This window comes from Ovis canadensis, chromosome 11 (assembly GCF_042477335.2).
Source record: "Ovis canadensis isolate MfBH-ARS-UI-01 breed Bighorn chromosome 11, ARS-UI_OviCan_v2, whole genome shotgun sequence".
Taxonomy (NCBI): Eukaryota; Metazoa; Chordata; class Mammalia; order Artiodactyla; family Bovidae; genus Ovis; species Ovis canadensis.
Window position 1 is genome coordinate 14,043,747 of NC_091255.1, and position 15,771 is coordinate 14,059,517.

The following is a 15,771-nucleotide window of genomic DNA, read 5'->3' on the forward strand; positions in this document are numbered from 1 at the left end:
TCATCTGGATAAAGTTCTAGGGATGCGATGGGTGGATGGATTCAGGGCCTGGTCCACAGGGTTTGGTAGGAGGACCGCTCCAAGGTTTCACTCCCGTGACTTCTGGTGATCAGTGATTCACAGCCGGCAGTGCAGAGAGGGACCGTCTGGGGAATTTGTAAAGAAACCTGTGCTGCACCCCCTGGAGACATGCAGCCTCTGGTGTGGAAGACCAGCCTGCTTCCCTAGAGAACTCCCCTAGCTGCGTCTCCTCTGTGCACCCTTGGTTGACCAGCACTGGCTCTCTGAGAGAGATGGGGATCCCTGACCGGCAACTTCGGCAAGCTTCAAAGAGGGAGGGAGGCCGGAGCCCACTTCTCTTTCACGGATGTGAAGGTGTATTTTAAAAGATGAAGAGGTGCCCCAAAGGGAAACATTACAAAAAATGTTGTCAGTCTATCTCTGTGAATATGTATTTGTTTGGTGACAAATAAAACATCCTCTTTTGATACCATTCACCTTTCACTTAAAGAAGCCAAGGCTCAGACTTCCCTGGTGGTCCAGTGGCTAAGACTTCTGAGCTCCCAACGCAGGGAGCCCAGGTTTGATCCCTGGTCAGGGAACCAACTAGATCCCACGAGCCGCAAGTAAAGTCTTCGGCGGCCACAACAGATGGACGATCCCATGTGCTGCAACTGAGACCTGGTGCAAAAATAAGCAAATATTTAAAAAGAAAGAAACCAAGGCTCAAAGAGTTCTGCAGTCAGAGTCTGGAGCAGAGCTTACACCCAGGAAAAGGTGATGCCAGGATTTTGCACCAGGCTTTTGGGCTCCCGAGCCCTCTGCTGTCCAGACGTGCTGATCCTTGCCACCCCCCTTGCCCTGCACAGTCCAGTAGGGCTGGGGTGTTTATACCTTGTGAGCCCGCACTTTACCCATGGCTGCCTGAACTCCGAGGAACACGTAACCCCAGAGAAGCCACTTCCTTGAGTCAGCTGGGCATTTGGCCTAAAACAGAGGCTCTTAAACCTTGCTGCTCATCTGAATCACCTGAGGGAAATTTTAAACATCCTGGTTCCTAGGTCATATTTCAAACCAGTTGTTATCAGAATATCTGCTGGGGTTGGTGGAACCCAGACATCACTATTTTTAAAAATTTCCCAGGTGATTCCAATTGCAGCTTGTGGATTAGCACACTAAGGCTTTGAAGTTGAATTACCCTTGAATTCAAACCCTGTCTCTGATATCCATTTATTTAATAAACAAATATGCATTGAGCATTCATGATGGAGAAGCTCTTTTAGACTAGTAACACTGTACTTAATTTTTCTGAGCCTCAGAGTCATTTAATGCCATCTTAATATTGTTTGCATTAAGCAACATATATAAAGCACCTAGCAACTTGAAATATTAGACATTCAACAGGTATTAGTTCCTTCTCTCACTCTTCCCGACTCCTCCTTTCCTTGACCCTGCAGGAGGTAAATAAGAAACTCCAGGAAGGAGGAGCCCAGGGTTGGAGTCCTCATTCTGGCCTTTGAAATTCAAGAGTAACACAGGACAAAAAACAAGGAGGCCTTTTCGAACTTTTGCCCCTTAGGCTAGATTTACTTATTAGATTCCTATACTAGCATACTCTGTGTTAGTCACTCAGTTGTGTCTGACTCTGCGAGCCCATGGACTGTAGCCCTCCAGGCTCCTCTGTCCATGGAATTTTCCAGGCAAAAATACTGGAGCGGGTTGCCATGTCCTTCTCCAGGGGTCTTCCCGACCCAGGGATCGAACCCAGGTCTAACATACTATAGGAGAGCAAATGGATTAAAAAATCTTGGAGAGCCTTCCCTGGTGGTCAAATGGTTAAGAATCTGCCTTCCAATGCAGAGAACTTGGGTTCAATCCCTGGTTGAGGTATTAAGATCCCACACGCCCTGGAGCAACTACTGAGCCCACACACATAATTAGAGATCCCCTGCATGCTACAACTAAGACCAGATGCAGCCAAATAAATAATTTAGAAAAAAAAAAGGAAAAGGAGTTTTGGAGAATCTTTCATCCTGATTTTAAAATGAGAAATCAAACATTTGCTGGTGGAGACTAGATTCCATCCTAAGTTTGCAAACTTCCGGTGTAATGCTCATTCTAAAACATCAAACTTGCCCCCTAAAAACTGAAACGGAGCAGGGACCTGTGGGGCTCCTGGGCATAGAAGCCTTTCTATGTCCCCCATTTCTTGTTTGCAGGGTATAGACTCCAGTCCCCATGACTTTCCCTGAGTTCTAAAGGGCAGATTCCAACAGCTGCTAATCAGGGAAAGGAGGAGATGCACAGAGGAGGGAGCAGCAGTCAGGAAACAAGAGTGCAACTTGGGGGCCGGGGCCTGACTCCATCTCAAGGATTACACAGAGCAATGCCTTTGAGCTCTTGACAGAACTAAAACCCCCAACACACGGAAGCAGGTAGCATTCTTCATTCCAGACTGAAGAACCAGAGAAGCTCATCAAGACTAGGAGACCATCTGAGCCTGCACACACTTCGATCCTTATCAGAAATCCTGCCCCTGCACCCCTGTTATAACACTCACCAAATCCCTCTGGGTTGGGGCACACAGTTTTTGAGGGGCACAAGCCTGTTGGTTCCCCTTTGCCTGGCAAAACAGTAAATATTCTTTTCTACTTTAGTCAAAACTCTTGTCTCTGAGATTCCATTCAGCCCCAGTGCACAGAGGCTGTTTTCAGCATCAGAGCCATAGTTGCATCTTTAATTTTTTACTCTAATATAAACTGGTGGCGGAGCAGCATGGAATTTTTAACCCCAAGGTCAGCACTGACTTCTGAAAGCATCCCCGAATTAGCATGTAAAACCAGAATGCTCGGTTTACTAACGCTGCTGCACCCCCACTCCCCAAATAGATGGCAGCCCCTAAGCTACTTCTTCCTAGAAAGTCTGAAGCCATCTCCGAAAATGAGTCCCAGGAGGTAAAGAATCAGAGATCTGTGCCCTGCAGTGTGGACCTACAGGCCCCAGTCAGATGGGAATTGCGCAGCTTTCCGGGGTAGCAGGTGGCTTCCAGTATGACTCACAAGGTTCAGCCAGAAGCCAGGTTTCTACTCCAATTCTGTTCTTTCCCCGGGCAGCCTCCTGTGACTTGAGAACCCGGTGAAAGGAGGGAGAGAGAAGGGCGGGTCTCCTCGTGCACCTCTCACAGGGGAAGACACACTCAGGGAAGGAGAGTGTGTGCAGCGCTGCCCTGAGTGCAGGCCCCCGACGTGTCTGAACACCACTGCGCCGCAGAAGGACGCCTCACCCGCGTCTCACTGGCCCTGTCAGCAACCCCGGGAAGGGCCCAGGAAACAGGGCTGGCGGCCGCACGCCTGCTGCAAGGCCAGCGAGGAGCGCGACCTGAGCTGCGCAGTGACTCCGACTTCCCTGCGCTCCCTGAGGGGGTGTGCGGATCCTAGCCCAGCCTGACTCTCCTCAGTGCCCTGGGAACGCTCCAGCAGTAATTAATGACCTGTGACTCAATTGTTAGAGATGCTTCTGACGGGGTGAGGACTCCCCACCCACCGCCTCTGAGGTCCGATTAATATCTGAAGCCAGAAACCAGGGCTGGTTGATTTCCTTTGAGATGGGACTGCCTTTCTTAAACGTGCGTCTTCCCACCTCGATCCTACTGCTTGCCCTCTCCCTAACTTTTCTGCTCACAGCTGAAGGCCAGAGCAGGGCCCTTTCATGGGCTTCTCCGACAGCACAGGGCCCCCTCCCAGTCTCGGGGCACCCCCTCCTCCCGGGCAGCAGGCAGAATGCGGGTCCCCCTTCCTGCAGGTGCCTTGCCACCTGCTGCCTCCCTGGAACTACAGAGGCAGGCAGACACGCACAGAGGCCTCGTGAAACGGTACTTTAAAAGACCAAAGGGCCTTTCTTTCTTTTGACAGACGATGAATCTCAGAAATAGAAGAGTGATTTTAGAAGGCGGTGGGGGCGGGTGAGCAGAAAGGGGGAGCTGGGGTCCGCGCGTCTGCGCCCTGGGCCCTTCCCCTCCTCGGCCCTTCCCCTGCTCCCCCGCGGTCTCTCCTCCCTCCCTCCCTGACCCTCTGCCCTCCCCACTCTCTCCGTCTCTGCCGCGTTTCTCCCTTGCCACCCCCTTCTGTCCTCCCCGCTGCTGTGCTGGGTCGAGAGGGGACGTGAATGAGCAGAGGGGATGGCTACAGGGAAGCGGGGCCAGAGACTCAGGCCCCCAGCAGACGGACTCCCCGACCCCCCTCTGCAACCCCGTAGACCCCGCAGCTGGTGCTCTGGAGCCAGACCCGTCCGCCACAGCCATGCTCAGAAAGCCTCCCCAAGGCGCTTTCAGGACGGCCCAGGAAGCTCTGGGTCAGAGGATGCCTTTGAGACGTTTCCTGGGGTAAGCTCTTTGTGGCCTAGAGAGGGAAAGCGACTCTGAATGTCACACGCAGTTGAGGACAATTACGATGACACCCCCCCCCCCCCACTGGCCGGGCTCTGTTCCAAAGAGCACCCTGTCTTCTCTTGGGTTCGTTTCCCTGTGGACCCAAGGGGCAGAAAGGACGGCGAAATGGAGGCACTGGTCCCTAGGCCCTAGCAGAGTCATTAAGTCCCGAATGCTGTTCATTCTTCAGGACACATGGAAATGCCGTTTTTTCCCGTGAAATCTCCTCTTGAGAGAGTCAGTTCTTAGGCGGGTTGCTAAGAAGTCCAAGAGTCCCAGAAGAGAGATGGGTCTAGGGTTCTCAAGGAGGAGGAAAGGGCAGACCTTTTTTTTCCCCTCTACAATCCTTAGTCTTACTCACATAAAACAGTGTTTTTCTTTAAGCCCAGAACTGATGACTACACAAAAAACCAATTCTGTTTAAACCCTGTACTAGGGATTATATGACAACAGTGTATCCTGCTTGAGGACAGTTTCTCCTTCCTGAAAACCTTCCGACTAATCCTGATATTTTAGAATGTAAATTATGGCAGTGGGTCTGGTAGGATCTTTCTATTCTAGTGGGTCTTTCTGGATCTTTCTGGTAGGATCTATCTTTCTAAGTTCTAATCGTGTTGTCCTGAAACATAAATTGTGGGAGTGACTCTGGCAAAATTTTCACAAACTTGAGACATTCTTTTGACTTATTGTAATAACTAATTTAAAAAGCACATAATTCCCTTGCTAAAGACTAGCAAGAGGGCACTCTCCACCCCCTTCTGATGTCTATGTCAGAAGTTACCTCTGTCCCTTCTCACTGTGATAAACTTCTGCCACACGAGAGCCCTGACTGGTCAAGCCTGGTCCCTGGTCCCAAAGCTAAAACTATTTCTTCTTCGATCACAAATCCGATATCCTTCAGTGTAAGCTACCACTCTGATCTCGTGGTTGGATGCAGTTACTCCCTCCCCTGAACCTCATCCCTTTTCCAACGCAGCTCCCCACCTGTCCCTCTCTTGTGATGGCTAACTTCCTACAGTCCAGAAAACAGCCCCTCCACAAAGACACCAGCATCTTTGAGGGCAGGTTTGGAAAACCAAACATAACCCTAACTAATAAATGTGTCACTTTTATTTTTTCATTTGTTTCTGTATTTGCATATTTGTATGCCAAGAGTGAAAAAATGTGGGGGTGGGGGGAGGGTGGAATCTCGTGGTGGAACACTGATTCCTTGAACCCTAACTGACCACATAGACCTTTCCCTAACAACATAAAAATGGAACTTACCTCCTCCAGGAAGTGTTCACCCAGAGCTGGTGGGGCCAGAAGGCAGGACGGGTCAGCCCAGGGTGTAGGCAGTAAGGGGCTTCATTGTCAGAAGTAATTTTTAAAATGATAATATCAATGTTCTGTTAATCAGCCATTTTCTCTTTTTGTGGAAGAAAAATTTTCCAAGTTTTAACCAAATACAATTAAATTAAGTGGACTTTCTGTTGAAAGTATTTTAGTGGGAATCTTCAACTGTAGAGACTTTGGAAAGCTTTAGAATAAATCCTGAAGAGAAACAGGACACAGAAAGTATTACAATTTTGGAATTGACTGAAAAATGGGATGTCTTCTGTATCTTAGCTGAACTTACTCTTAGATAGGTATGAAAATTTCTACTTGTACACCTGTTTCTTTATGTGAAAGAAAATTTCAAAATTAAGACTAATAAAAAATTCTTTGATCAACTATGAGTGAAGATAGTTTGACAAATCTGACTGCATTGTCTATCAAATAGGAATATGCAAAGACTAATTTTGACAGAGAAGGCTAATTTTAACTAAAATCATTGACAAATTTGTAGAACTCAAGGCATGAATATAGAACCTGTAATATCATTATTCATTATTTCAACATATCAATATACAGGTATAGTTTTTCCTTTGAAAGAAAATACACTCATATAATTTAAAAGTATTAATACAGTACTCTTCCTTTTTCACTACATGTATATTTATCTTTTTATTACTGACATGATTTTGTATACGACATAAAAAATTCAGTTTTCTGGTTGTCATTATTTATTTTAATTTGATTATCACTGAAAGCAATCATGTACAGAGGAAAGGAAGTTAAAAATGATCTGTTTTGGGTACGCCCCAAGCACCAGCCTGCCCAGGGTGCACACAGTTTCTTGTTGATCTGACAAAGCCTTTGACTTATCCATTTGACACAGCATTTTAGAAATGAAGCCCCAGTGGGGTTATGTCTCTAGAGAAATTAAGGTTTATCAGTTATGTCTTCCTTACTAAGTAGTAATCACCTTGGCTATGGGTTCCTAGTCCATTTCCACAAGTATGAAAGGAGGGATACAACTTCCCCCCTTGGACTCAATCCCCCATAATATATATGTGAGAGAGTTGCTCCATCTTGGCGCTAGACATTTGGAGCCAAGTCATTCTTTACTGAGACTGTTCTCTGCAGCACAGTATATCCACCAGCATCCTGGCCTCTACCTCTGGGTAGAGTGTGACGACCAAAATTGTCTCTAGAAATGGCCCCAGCTGAGAACCACTATATTAGACAGAGATTCAGTAGCTTGTTTTCAAATGGGCCTGGAAGAAGCCTTTTTCTAGGTTGGTGAACTTGAACAAGGCTCTGACCATCACTGAGCCTCTGTTTTCTGCATCTGTAAAGTTGGAATAAAGCATCTACTTTGATTTGCCGTCAAGTTCAAAATGATAATGTATGTGAAGATGACTCAGAAACTCTAAATCTATTTGTGGATTTGTAAAGCAATCGTTATAGAGAGGTCAAAATTTTTACACTGCAATTCAGTTGTGCAAAAAAAAAAAAAAAGTAGCTCTAAAAAGTATAATTGATTTCATCAATTTCTTTGAGTCCCCAAAAAACTTAATTGGCCAATTAAAAGTAATTTCTTCTTTTCCAATTTAAAACAGGCTCTTTCATTGAACTTGACACGTTCAGGTTAAGAATCCAATCAATTTAGGGCTTTCCTGATGGTCCCGTGGTTAAGACTCTGTGCTTCCATTGCAGAGGGCACAGGTTCCATCCCTGGTTGGGGAACTAACATCTCACATGCCATGCTGCATGGTCAAAAAAAAAAAGAAAATAAATAAATAAGTAAATTCAAAATATAAAGGTCCAGGAAAGTTTCTCTCAAGATATCTCTCAACCTTTCTCTCTTTCTCCAGGTTGTGTCTGTGTAGAGGCCATGAGGTAGGATAGATGGGCCCCTGAGCTGAACAGCTGGAGATTGTCAAGTAGAGTAAATTGGATCTTTGTTTTCCCTAGACACTTCAAGGATCAACTCAAGGGCAGGAGCTGAGCTCTGCTGGAATAGAAAGATAAGATGACCACATCTATCCAGTATGCAAGACAGCAAAAAAGACACAGATGTGTATAGCGGACTTTTGGACTCAGAGGGAGAGGGAGAGGGTGGGATGATTTGGGAGAATGGCATTGAAACATGTATACTATCATGTAAGAATCAAATCGCCAGTCTATGTCCGATGAAGGATACAGCATGCTTGGGGCTGGTGCACGGGGATGACCCAGAGAGATGTTATGGGGAGGGAGGTGGGAGGGGGGTTCGTGTTTGGGAACGCATGTACACCCGTGGTGGATTGATGTCAATGTATGGCAAAACCAATACAGTATTATAAAGTAAAATAAAGTAAAAATTAAAAAATAAAAAAAGATGACCACATCTATGACTCCTGAGGTCAAGGAGCCCTCCCCGACTGCACATGAATAGGAAGACTTCTCAGAGGTCAACAAGGGAGGGGACGCTGCTTCATAATAGGTGCTGTGAAGCTCCCATAGGTCTCTGCACTGGAATCTATCTTGGCAAAAAGATGTGCACAGATATAAGGGAAGGCCCTGGGACAGAACAGATGTGGGAAAAGAAATGAGATAATTGGCCAGATGAGGACAAAGACCCGGCGGAACTGTCCTTATATAAGTGATTTAACCACCTCTTTACTGTACTTCTCCTCATTGGGAAGGATGCCCACATTCTTTCTCTCCAGGTATGTATTCCTGTTTGTTTCTGCCCAAATAAATTATTTCTGTGTGAGCTCTCGCATGTGTTGTGCTATGCCAATAATAATAATACTCACTGCCCAACAGCCATTGACAGGAGAATGTTGGATCCCACCAAGAAAAGATACCCCGCATCCAAGGGCAAAGGAGAAGCCAATTAGGATGGTAGGAAGGGCTTTGTTTAGATTCAAAGCCCATAATTGCCAGAGATGCTCGGAGGGCTCAAACAACGCCTGTGTGCACCAGGACCCAGTGACCCCAGAGAGACAGGGCCAGGCAGCTTTGCATCTGAGTGTCTCCTGCGGAGGCAGTCAGCAGTGGCCTGCATAGGGACAGGGGCTCTGGCTGCAGCAGACCTGGGAGGCACAGTCTGTGGCCTAAGTTCTCTTAGAGGAGGTTGCCATTAGCCCCACCATAGAGCCACTGAGCAGATGACCCACAAACTGGAGAACAATTATACAAAAGATGTTCTCGCATTATTACAAAAATTCTAAGATGCACAACAGATTTTCCAACGTGGGGATCTGGCAAAGAGACTGAGAACCGGCAGGGAATTTGACTTTGGAGGCCAGTGGGATTTGATTACAGAACTGCCACAGGACTGGGGAAACAGACTCTTGGAGGGCACAAACAAAACCTTGTCTGCACCAGGACCAGGAGAAAGGAGCAATGACCCCACAAGAGACTGAACGAGAGTTGCCTATGAGTATCCAGGAGTGTCCGGCAGAGGCATGAGTTGACAGTGGCCTGCTGTGGGGTCAGGAACACTGACAGCAACAGTCCTTGGAGCAACAATGGCAGACTGGTGTAAGTCCTTTTGAAGGAGGTTGCCATTACCTTATCCCTACAATAGTTTGGCCTTATGCCAAGCAACATGGAAGGAACACAATTCTGACCATCAACAGAAAATTGGATTAAAGATTTACTGAGCATGACCCAGCTGAACAAGACCCAGATTCCCCCACAACCAGTCCCTCCCATCAGGAAGCTTCCACAAGCCTCTTATCCTTATCCATCAGAGGGCAGACAGAATGAAAAACGCAATCGCAGAAAACTAACCAAACTGATCACGTGGTTCATAGCCTTGTCTAACTCAGTAAAACTATGAGCCATGCCGTGTAGAGCCACCCAAGACGGATGGGTCATGGTGGAGAGTTCGTGGTCCACTGGAGAAGGGAATGGCAAACCACTTCAGTGTTCTTGCCTTGAGAGCCCCATGGACAGTAGAAAAGGCAAAAAGATGGGACACTGAAAGAGGAACTCCCCAGGTCTGTAGGTGCCCAATAGGCTACTGGAGATCAGTGGAGAAATAACTCCAGAAAGAGTGAAGAGATGGAGGCAAAGTGAAAACAACCCCAGGCTGTGGATGTGACTGGTGATGGAAGGAAAGTGAGATGCTGTAAAGCGCAACATTGCATAGGAACATGGGATGTTAGGTCCATGAATCAAGGTAAATTGGAAGTGGTGTAACAGGAGACGGCAAGAGTGAACATTGACATTTTAGGACTCAGCAAACTAAAATGGACGGGAATGGGTGAATTTAACTCAGATGACCATTATATCTACTACTGCGGGCAAGAATCCCTTAGAGGAAATGGAGTAGCCATCATAGCCAACAAAAGAGTCCAAAATGCAGTACTTGGATGCAATCTCAAAAACCACAGAGTGATTTCTGTTCATTTCCAAGGCAAACCATTCAGTATCACAGTAATCCAAGTCTATGCCCCAACCAGTAATGCTGAAGAAGCTGAAGTTGAATGGTCCTATGAAGACCTACAAGACCTTCTAGAACTAACACCCCAAATTATGTCTTTTTCATCACAGGGGACTGGAATGCAAAACTAGGAAGTCCAGAGATGCCTGGAGTAACAGGCAAGTTTACCCTTGGAATACAGAAGGAAACAGGGCAAAGGCTACCAGAGTTTTGCCAAGAGAACACACGGGTCATAGCAAACACCCTCTTCCAACAACACAAGAGACAACTCTACACAGGGACATCAGCAAATGGTCAATACTGAAATCAGATTAGTTATATTCTTTGTGGCCAAAGATGGACAAACTCTATACAGTCAGCAAAAACAATATCGGAAGCTGACTGTGGCTCAGATCATGAACTCCTCATTGCCAATTTCAGACTTAAATAGAAGAGAGTGGGGAAAATTATTAGACCATTCAGGTATGACCTAAATCAAATCCCTTATGATTATACAGTGGAAGTGAGAAATAGATTCAAGGGATTAGATCTGATAGACAGAATGCCTGAAGAACTATGGACAGAGGTCTGTGACATTGCACAGGAGACAGGGATCAAGACCATCCCCAAAAAAAGAAATGCAAAAAGGCAAAATGGTTGTCTGAGGAGAACTTACAAATAGCTGAGAAAAGAAGGGAAGTGAAAAGCAAAGGAGAAAGGGAAAATATACCCATTTGAATGCAGAGTTCCAAAGAATAGCAAGAGATAAGAAAACCTTCCTCAGTGATCAATGCAAAGAAATAGAGGAAAACAATAGAATGGGAAAGACTAGAAATCTCTTCATGAAAATTAGAGATACCAAGGGAATATTTCATGCAAAGACAGATACAATATAGGACAGAAATAGTGTGGACCTAACAGAAGCAGAAGATATTAAGAAGAGGTGTCAAGAATACACAGAAGAACTGTACAAAAAAGATCTTCATGACCCAGATAACCATGATGGTGTGATCACTCACCTAGAGCCAGACATTCTGGAGTGTGAATTCAAGTGGGCCTTAGGAAGCATCACTATGAACAAAGCTAGTGGAGGTGATGGAATTATAGCTGAACTATTTCAAATCCTAAAAGTTGATATTAAAATGTTGCACTCAGTATGCCAGCAAATTTGGAAAACTCAGCAGTGGCCACAGGACTGGAAAAGGTTAGTTTTCATTCCAATCCCAAAGAAAGGCAGTGCCTAACAATGTGCAAACTACCACACAATTGCCCTCATCTCACATGCTAGAAAAGTAATACTCAAAATTCTCTAAGTGAGGCTTCAACAGTATGTGAACTGAGGAGTTCCAGATGTTCAAGCTGGATTTAGGAAAGGCAGAGGAACCAGAGATCAAATTGCCAACATCCATTGGATCATAGAAAAAGCAGAAAAACATCTACTTCTTCTTTATTGATTATGCTAAAGCCTTTGACTGGGTGGATCACAACAAACTGGAAAATTCGTCAAGAGACGGCAATACCAGACCACATTACCTACCTCCTAAGAAACCTGTATGCAGGTCAATAAACAACAGTTAGAACCAGACATGGAGCAATGGACTGGCTCCAAATTGGGAAAGGAGTGCATCAGCATCAAGGCTGTTATATTGTCACCCTGCTTATTTAGCGTATATGCAGAGCACACCATGAGAAATGCCGGGCTGGATGAATCACAAGCTGGAATCAGTATTCCCCCTGGTGGTCTAGTGGTTAAAAATCCTGGTTTTCACCCAGGTTTAATTTCTGGGCAGGGAACTAAGATCTTGCTTCAAACCACTGCTCACTGCTCTGTCTCCAAGATCAGCAGAAGTTAAAAGTCTACGGCAGCAGGGGGTAGTCACAGTTCCATATGCTAGTCTTAGGTATGTGCTGACCCATGAGCCATTCTTGTCTGGTTCCTGGGTATCTACCTTGGTAGGGAATCCTGCCTTGTCCTTTGGAGCTTTGTTGGGGCCTCTACCCTGGCATTCAGAGGTGAGTCCCTGCTCCCTGCAGCCATCTTATTTACCACCCCGATCATTTATTTCAGCCTCTGCATCCCCCTGGGGGTCCAGGAACTCTCAGATGTGGGCCCTGCATCAAACTGGAGTCCACAGGTCTCCACAAGTCGGACCTCCTGGAAACCCTCCTGAGCCCTGGTTCCGGCTACCCAGGGGCCAGGCTTACAGGAGCTCTGGGCCCACCTGGGCTAAGATATTTGCATTTCTCCAGGGGTGAGTCATCCTATATTCCCTAACTGGGTGTTTCTAACCCCTGCTAAATATCTTTGGTTCCATCCCACCCTCAACAACTGAGGTGTGACCTGGAGCTGACGAGCAGACACCCACACCTCATACTCCCTGCCCTGTTTTTTCTGTCTCTAAGCTCCCTTCTCAGACCTGCAAATCCATCTCCTCCCCTTCCTTCTGGGTGTGGCTTTCCCTTTACGTCCTGTCTTCTTTCTTTGCTACTCTGTAGTTTTCCTCTCCATCTCAGGGGCTATATAGCCAAAGGGATTTTGGGAAAGAGACACATTTATCAATATGAAAATACATTGAGATGTATTTCAAAAATATTACAGTGAGGGCTTAGGGCTTGGTGGTGGGAGAGAGGAATCCTCTGAACATGAAAAGCATGCTCCAAACTCTCTTCACCCTTCAGCTTCCTGTTCGCTCCCATGGAGACCAACTCCTGCCCTGGCAAAGCAAAATCTGTCCTAAGAGAGAATGTCTCCTAAACCTTTCCCTCCTCCTTGCCCTTGCAAGCTTTCCTTTCTTCTCATCCTCCTTGTTTTTCTGTCATCTCCTCTCTATCTGGATTTGGTTTCCTGTATCGTTTGCTCTTGGGAGCTATCCCCTGGAAAGAGGCCCCTGAGTTAGCAGAGGGAGGTCTGCTTACTTTCTCCTCTTTGCTGAGGAAGCTGGCCTGATCCAGCTGCTCTGGCAACCACTTTTCCAAGGAGAGCCGCCAAGCACGTGGAGCCTCAGCACAGGGAGCTGGGACAGCATCTCCTGATGGAAAAGTTATTCCAGTGGCTTCCTTCAGAACCACCTAGAAGGGCCAAGGCAGACCCCAGAGTTGCTCAACAGCCTGAGGTGCTCAGCAAGCAATCCCCAGTGGCCCCATCAACAGATCCCTTTGAATTTCAAAGGGAATTCATATCCTACAACCTATTCAGGGTCAGCGTCGCATTCTTGATAGCACTCCAAACACACTACATGCACACACATGGACACATCTCCCCTCCAGCTCTGTTGAAAAGCCTGGATTAATATAATGAAACTTCTTCTGCCTCATGAACTAAAATAACTCTGGCATCCCCTTCTGGATGGATTTTAATTAGGAAAGACACAGCATTTAAATTATGCTTATTACTTGCAGTTGCTTGTACAGGCTGTGCGCTTAGGAAAAGGCAATGGAAGTCATGTGAGCTGGAGTTTTTAATGGGATGGCTCTGGAAGGGGAAAAACAGGCCAAGAGCATTTTAAATCTTTTCTTCCCTTGTAGTCAGCCTGGCTGAGAAAAGAAGTCCAGGTTTGGATATCACCATCGTCATCACTAATATTCCTTGAGTGCCTCCTCCATGTCAGAATCCCAGCTAATAAGAATTTTATATGCATTATCTTATTTAGTCAAAAGAATTAGAATTTGACCAACAGAATTGATTAGAAGCCGTTTCCAGGGGAAACCAGGGACAAACCCTTAGCATGAATCAGGGATTCCTTTCCTCCCTGGAGCTGCCAGGTGCCTGTCACAGTATCTACTAAGAGGACATGTGTGATGAATCAATCAGCAATAAATACATGACTGAATGTGGATGTGCTCAGGATGAATCAGATGCAGAAGAACCATGTGTGGGAATAGAGTTTATCATTCCCTGGGGCTGAGGCCTGGCCACAGACCTTGTTTTTGTGTAGACCAGAGAGGCAGTGTTTTATTCCATTAACTCCTCAGTGGATGGATAATGTGATGGTGGAGTTTAAAATTTGGAAGAACAGATAGAATTTCTCTCCCCTGCCTCTTTCCCCAAAAGATCTATTGGTATCTCACAGGGGATAAGCTTCCAGGCCACAATTATGATTTTAGGCAAATTGTTAATCTCACTTGATCCATTTCCTCAACTATAACGTGGCTGTCTGTGATGCTAACATCTACCTCAGGGAATTTTCTGAAGATAACGAAAGATCAGATGTGTCGCTGAGGAATGGGGGCACCAATATATTAAATGGTGTTACCATCATTACTTATTCAATCACCCAAAAAATATTTGATTATCTATTATGCATCCCCTATTCTAGATGCCTCTTCCTTTTTTCTTTCATTCTTCATGTATAAATGTGACAACTGGACCATAAAGAAGACTGAGCACCTAAGAATTGACGCTTTTGAACTATGGTGCTGGAGAAGACTCTTGACAGTTCCCTGGACTGCAAGGAGCTCCAACCAGTCAACCCTAAAGGAAATCAGCCCTGAATATTCATTGAAAAGACTGATGTTGAAGTTGAAGCTCCAATATTTTGAGCACCTGATGCAAAGAGCCAACTCATTGGTAAAGACCTTGATGCTGGGAAAGATTGAGGGCAGGAGGAGAAGGGGATGACAGACGATAAGATAGCTGGATGGCATTACCTACTCAATGGACATGAGTCTGAAGAAACTCCAGGAAATGGTGAAGGACAGGGAAGCCTGGCGAGCTGTGGTTCAGGGGTTGCAAAGAGTCAGTCATGACTTACCGAGTCAACAATTCTATATGCTGGGGGCACAGCAGTGTATGGGATAGACAAGACTCATTAGTGGGGCAGGGGAGACAGACAATAAACAAATAAAGTAGGTAATTTCAGATTATAGCAAACATGAGAATAAAAGAAAACAGTGAAAAGGCTGTGATGGAGTAGGGTAGGGAAACTTTAGTCAAAATCCTCAGGGAAGAACTCTAACAAAAATCGCCTGTTAAGCTGGGATCTGAATCAGAAGAGGAAGAAACCAGTATATATATGCCTGACTCCTCCACTGTTCACCTGAAACCATCACAACATTTTTAATCAGCTATACCCCAATACAAAATAAGATAAATTTTAAAATAAAGAGGAGGAAGAAACCATGTGACTGGTGAAGAGCAATTCAGTCGACAAAAACAGCACATGCAAAGGCCCTGAGGCAGAAAGGACACTACAGCAATGCAGAGACAGGAGGTCAATGAGCTTGGTGAGTAAGAAGCAGGGATTCCAGGAGAGAGCTGGACAGACAGACAGATGCCAGATCATGGGAGGACTGGGTAGAGAGTTTGGATTGTTTTCTAAGTGCAGTGAAAATATTTGGAAAATTTTAGTAGAGGAGAGGTGTGTTCTGATTTACATTTTAAAAGATCCCTCTGGCTGCCACATGGAGAATGAATTAGAACAAGACAGATGTGGAAGTTAAGTGGAAGAGTCGAGGGCAGAAGTGATGGTAGCTGGACTGGGGGGCAGCAACACGATGGAAAAGCTTGGCTCCAGGCAGTAAGGACACTGAGGCTAGAGCCCAGCCTGCTACAGCACCTGCCCCTCTGGCCCACTGTGTGCCAATAGAAAAGTCCTGCTTTTCTTTGGTTTTAAGCAGATTTCCC